Source organism: Neolamprologus multifasciatus, chromosome 8, assembly GCF_963576455.1.
Source record: "Neolamprologus multifasciatus chromosome 8, fNeoMul1.2, whole genome shotgun sequence".
In the NCBI taxonomy this organism is placed as follows: Eukaryota; Metazoa; Chordata; class Actinopteri; order Cichliformes; family Cichlidae; genus Neolamprologus; species Neolamprologus multifasciatus.
The window spans coordinates 1,110,001-1,116,157 of NC_140446.1; the positions used below are offsets into that span (position 1 = coordinate 1,110,001).

The following is a 6,157-nucleotide window of genomic DNA, read 5'->3' on the forward strand; positions in this document are numbered from 1 at the left end:
AGCCCTAATCCAGAGGAACTATGATGCGTCCAGCTGACAGAGGTGGAGACGAGACGGTGTTACATGAAAACACAAAGAACACTTTAAAGCATGAAGAGGACGAGCAGCTGCTGTGCAGGGAAGCAGGCCGGGGACGTTTCCTGAAACTGATGTGTGAAGGACTGTGGAATCTGATGAAGACGTTTCATTGACTGACTTTTAATTTCAAACATTTAAATATAAATAAAGCAAAATAAAATCCACTGCAAACAGAAAAAAAACGAACAGTCTCCCTGTTCTTCGTCCCGTACTCTCTGTGAAAACTCCTCTTCAAGTTTCAAACAAGCTCAAAGTTTAGCACTAGAATACAACAGTGTGGCCATGTTGTTCACGTTTGTGCATCGAAATAAAACTGCAGACAAAACATTTGGAAACATAACCCGATTAAATCCTCATTCGTCCCAGCACAAGCCCCCCGTGTCCTGCACCTCAAAGTGTGAGGTGACGGTTTGTAATGATGTGATCAGCTTCAGGACCACTCACATCCTCTTTTCTTCTTAAGACATCGTATGAAGAGCTTCACATGAAAAGCTGATCAGCTGATATCACTGCTTGCTGATCCCTGCAATTTAAAGTTTAAGTCAAAGCTTCCCCTTCACAATAAAAGTCCCCATCTCTGTCCTGATGAAGAGGACAAAGAGACATTCAGAGGACGAGTTAGCAGGATACAAACTGAGGACAGCCTGGTTTGGACATCTGGACCTGCCATTCACAGCTGCATTCATTAACCTCGCTGTCAATTCATTAAAGAAGCGTCAACTTCCATTAGCAGCAATTAAAGATGCACACACACCGTAATCAAGCCTGATGGGCAACGCGCCTGTCAGGCCAGACTGAGGATCAGTGACCTCACACACAAGGTGGAGAATTTTAGAACTGTTATTATTGATTACATCATTACTTCAACAATAATAACAATTATTTTAATTGTTATTTAAGTTTGTTAAAGCTATTGAATACATTCATTCATACTCTTTAAGGTGCTGTGGGTGGTGTTTGTGAGGAGACATTATGCCCCCTGCTGGACAAAAACTTTATTTCCTCTTCTCCAACATCATGAGTTGTAATTATCTACACAAATTCCCAAATGTTTGTTTTTAAATCTAAAACAGAAAGTCTGTGTTCAAATAAAGTATATAAACACCAAGTTTATAAACACATCATTCAACTGTCAGACGAGAAATCCCAATCAGGTGACCCTCTATGAGCAAGCCCTTTGACAACTGTGGGAACGAAAAAGCCTCTTCCAACATGAAGAAACCTCCAGAAAAAAAAACAAGGTTGAGGGAGGGGCAGGGCCATCTGCTGCGACCAGTTGGGTCACAGGTGGAAGACAGGAAAGAAGCATACTGTTAAAGCCAGAGATTAATAATCAGTAGCGGTTTTTGTTATGGGCGACACGGGCGGTTGCCCGGGGCGGCAAACAGGCTAGGACCGCCACTGTTAAGAATAACTAATGATTCACTGCAGAGAGGTCTATTAACACATTGTGAGTGAAGTAGAAACACCCAGTGCATCATGGGAATCCCCCGGCAGCCTACACCTATTGCAGCATAACTAAGGGAGGATTCAGGGTCACCTGATCCAGCTTTAGCTATATGCTTTAGCAAAAAGGAAAGTTTGAATCTTAAAAGTAGAGATTGTGTCTGTCTCCAGATGATTTTACAGATTATATTTCAGTCAACTTTAGATTTAATCTCTTATAATCTTGTGATATGTTGTGAACTAAAACTAGCTATAATAATATTAAGGTAGAAGAATAAAGAATAAAGAGAAACAGGATCACAATACTGTGAATGCATCACAGCAAAGCAGAACTTTCTACTGAAAAGGGATGAAGAAGCTGAAATATGTGCTGAAAAGTAGTTAAAAAGCTGAACTTTCTGCTTAAAAGAGGTGAAGAAGCTCAATTCTTTGCTAAGAACTGATATTCTGCTTAAAAGGGGTGAATAAGCTAAAATGTGTGCTGAAAACAGGTGAAAATGTTAAAATGTCTGCTGAAAAGAAATGATGCCATGGCTGAGATTCGAACCCGTCCCTCCTGCTCTGAAAACGGCTGCACATCTCACTGAGCTAAAACACCGCTCACCCCAGCGAGCTAAATGAGCAAACACACTTGTGATTTAGTCCATTTATTTTAATGGGGCAAAAAATGGCATAAAAAGCCTCACGGCATTCATAAAATAAGGTAGAAGTAGAAAACGTTGCATTTCCTCCGAAAATGCAGTGTGAATGCCGTGTAGTGGAATCTGATGAAAACAGCTGAAGAAGTAGAACTATCTGCTGAAAAGAAGTGATGACACTGAAAATTCTGCTGAAAAGAGGTGAAGAAGCTGTAGTGTTCGCTGAAGACAGCTTTATTTAAAAGGGTATACTGAGTGAGTGTCAAGAAAGCAGAATGAGTGCGAAGAGGGAAGATGTGCTGCAATACATGCCCAAATTTGTGCTGAAGAGAGGTGAAGAAACTAAACTTTCTACAGAAAAGAGGTGAAGAAGCTGAACATTATGCTAAAAAATGAAGAAACCGAACTTTCTATAGAAAAGAGGTGAAGAAGCTGAACATTATGCTAAAAAAATGAAGAAACCAAACTTTCTACAGAAAAGAGGTGAAGAAGCAGAACTTTCTGCTAAAAATGAAGAAACTGAACTTTCTACAGAAAAGAGGTGAAGAAGCAGAACTTTCTGCTAAAAAGATGAAGAAACTGAAAATTCTTTCTAAAATGGGTGAAGAAGCTGAAGTTTGTGCTGAAAAGAGGTTAAAAAGTTAAACTGTGTGCTGAAAAGAAATGTTGGCAAGCTGAACTGTCTGCTGAAGACAATTGTAGAAGCTGCTGAAGTCTGAATTGTAATGAATTAGCAAAAATATTAAACAAGCAACACATTCAGCTGAAAAAAAAAGCTACACAAGCTGAAGTTACGTAAGCTTTAACTGTCTGCTGAAAACATGTTTCCATGGGCGAGATTCGAACCCAGTTCGCCTGCTCTGAAAACGGCTGCTTATCTCACTGAACTAAAGCAAGGCTCATGCTGGGGAGCTAAACTTGTAATGTGGTCCATTAATTTCAATGGGCCTAGTCTAAAAAGATTAGAGATGAATAGAAACTAAAGTGGCACTTGAATACCATGAAATATTTGAGCGTAACCTTGACAAAATCATTATCTGCTATGTTTCACACCAACTACAATCAGGTGGAGGGTAACATAAAAAAGTCAACAGCACCTACAAATTTTTACTCTAGAATTCAAATAATAAAGATGAACGTTCTCCCAAGATTGCTATGCATGTATCAATCACTCCCACTACAGACATATCGATCAAGCAAAACAGTCAGCTGAAAAAACAGCACAAGCTGAAGTTCCGTCAGCTTGAACTGTCTGCTGAAAACACGTTGCCATGGGCGAGATTCAAACTCGGCCATCCAGCTCTGAGAATGGGTGGTCATCTCAATGAGGTAAAGAAGGCTTACCAGAGAGCTAAATCGCTGATCGCACTTGTAATGTGGTCCATTCATTTGAATAGGGTAAAAAAAATTGCATAAAAAGCTTAATATTTCAAAAAGTATAACAGTTATGAGCAGCAAAAGATATAGCAGGAATTAGGAGAAAAACCTAAAAAAAAATTAGGTGACAAGAGCTGAAAACTTTCTGCAGAAAAGAGGTGAAGGAGCTGAACATTCCGGTGAAAAGAGGCAAAAAAGCTAAAATGGATATTAGAAAATTTGCTGAAATCATAAAAACACTGCAAAATTGTAATTACTTGGCAGAAATAATTAGGCTGCACAACCTAAAGTTCTGCCAACTTGAAGTATCTGCTGAAAACATGTTGCCCAGGGGCGAGATTCGAACCCTGGCCTCCTGGGAACAGCTGCTCATCTCACTGAGCTAAAACACAGCTCATCTAAAACCAGTGATCACACTTGTAATGTGGTTCCATGCATCTAAATGGGCCAAAAAAATGTCATAAAAGCATAATATTTCAAAAAGTATAAAAGTTATGCACACTGAAAGATATAGCAGGCATTAGCAGAAAGAGCAGAAAAACTGAGGCAGTAGTTAACCAGCAAAGAAACGGAGCAACTAGAATAATAAGGTAGAAGAATAAAGTTTAAAGAGAAACAGGATCACAATAGTGCGCCTCAGGCATTCACACAATTAAAGCTGGTTCTGCACTCTCTGTGATGATCTGATGGTGGCTGTTGGGACTGACTTTAAACCATCTCATGGAGTATGTCTCCATCTAGTGGAGAAACACGTAATTACAGGTGGAGAACAACATCAAACTTATTTTGGCAGCTGGATTCACAAACACAGACATGAAACACGCAACAAAAAAGGGGGGGGGGGGGCAGCTTCCAGTTTGGATTCAGGAGAAAGACACTGTGATGTTTACAGATATTTTATTTTGAAAAGGTCGACTGTAAGGCGGACGGAAGTTAGTAGGAAAGGAACGAAAACGTTAGAGGAACAAGTTAGCGCTGCAGACTGTGTTGCTGCTGCAAGCCTGAGAATTAAAGACTGGAACTGAGAAATACTGAAGGTGTCATCATTAATGCTTGAGGCATGCAAACATTACAGACACTATCTCTACTTTTAAGATTAGGCTTCAAACTTTCCTTTTTGCTAAAGCATATAGTTAGGGCTGGACCAGGTGACCCTGAATCCTCCCTTAGTTATGCTGCAATAGACGTAGGCTGCCGGGGATTCCCATGATGCACTGGGTGTTTCTTCTTCACTCACTATGTGTTAACAGACCTCTCTGCATTGAATCATATCTGTTATTAGCCTCTGTCTCTCTTCCACAGCATGTCTTTATCCTGTCTTCCTTCTCTCACCCCAACCAATCACAGCAGATGGCCCCGCCCCTCCCTGAGCCTGGTTCTGTCGGAGGTTTCTTCCTGTTAAAAGGGAGTTTTTCCTTCCCACTGTCGCCAAAGTGCTTGCTCCTTTCTGATGACAGATCCTACTTCATGACACTTATATTTTTATTTGTGCATCTCTGCTTAATCAGAACTACTACTAATAAATGCATGAACTAGTTTTTCAGTGTCACTCTGAGACAGGATATTTCTAACTAAGAGTGAACGCCAAGTGTTAAAACAGGTTCACATGGAAGAGGCGGGGCTGGCAGCATCTAACCAATCACACATACGAACAGGTGTCCTGGAAGGAGAGTGGTTAAATTAGAAACATATGACTGTGTGTGTGTGTGTGTGTGTGTGTATGTGTGTCTGTGTGTGTATGTGTGTCTGTGTGTCAGTGTGTGTGTGACAGACTAATCGAGTGACTGATTAAAGACCAGCTGTGATGTTCTGAGCTGTGGGTCTGATAAACAGCTGCTCTGTGTTAGGATCAGATATTCATGCTCACAGAAAACTGAGTTCTGTAAGATAAAGAATAAAATTCTGTTACTGATCAAACACAAAGACTTCAGACCTCCTGCTGAGCTGAGGGAGTGGTGACGCAGTTTCCTGAGATCTGATTGGTCAGTATGGGTGATTTCATACCTGCTGATGTTCACATAATGTTTTACGATTTGTCCTTATCTTTAATTGTAGATTTAAGTTTGGTGCTGGTTGTTGATAGTCACCATCACACAGATGAGTCAGCTGATCGATGAAGATTCAGGAAACATTGTGTCGACTTTCTGGTGAAGTGAGGGCCGTAGAGGCAGCCTCAAACACAGAGGAGGGTCAGATGAGTAAGGAGGCCCACAGGCTCCCCTGTCTCTGAGTGGTTAAATACCTGGTTACAGCTCAGAGTGATGTCACCTCATTGGCTGTCTGCTGTCACATGGGAAAGCTCCCTGAGAGCGTTGGACCCCCAAACACCTTAGTGCTGATGAAGAGGAGGAAGCTCTTTGCCATCTGTCTGGTCTCTGTTTGCAGCTCCATGTCCAAACCTCGGCACTCTCCTTCCTGTCACGTGGATGTTACTCCTCGCTCCTTTACCTCCACTGAGACACAGAAATAAAGGATTTACAGATTTCGCCTCCTGCTGAGACGCCTAAAGTCGGACTCAGCTTCCAGCACAGGTGAGTTACCTGCTGCCTGACAGGCTCAGCTCCAGACAACATGCAGTTCGGCTCACACAGGAAGTGAGTTGACTTTGGTTACACCTG

General features: G+C 41.4%; 1 protein-coding gene across 2 annotated transcripts in view; it reads right to left on the reverse strand.

The window, feature by feature from the left end:
• The window catches only part of ebf3a (EBF transcription factor 3a), a 99,303-nt gene that overhangs the window by 72,998 nt on the left and 20,148 nt on the right, over positions 1-6,157 (reverse strand). Inside the window, exon 3 of one of the 2 annotated variants that reach the window (XM_085170511.1) lies at positions 5,782-5,992. The exons of the other annotated variant lie outside the window; for it this stretch is intronic. The gene's annotated coding sequence lies outside the window, so the exon portion shown is untranslated. The remainder of the gene's footprint in view (positions 1-5,781; positions 5,993-6,157) is intronic. 2 annotated transcript variants of the gene reach the window in all.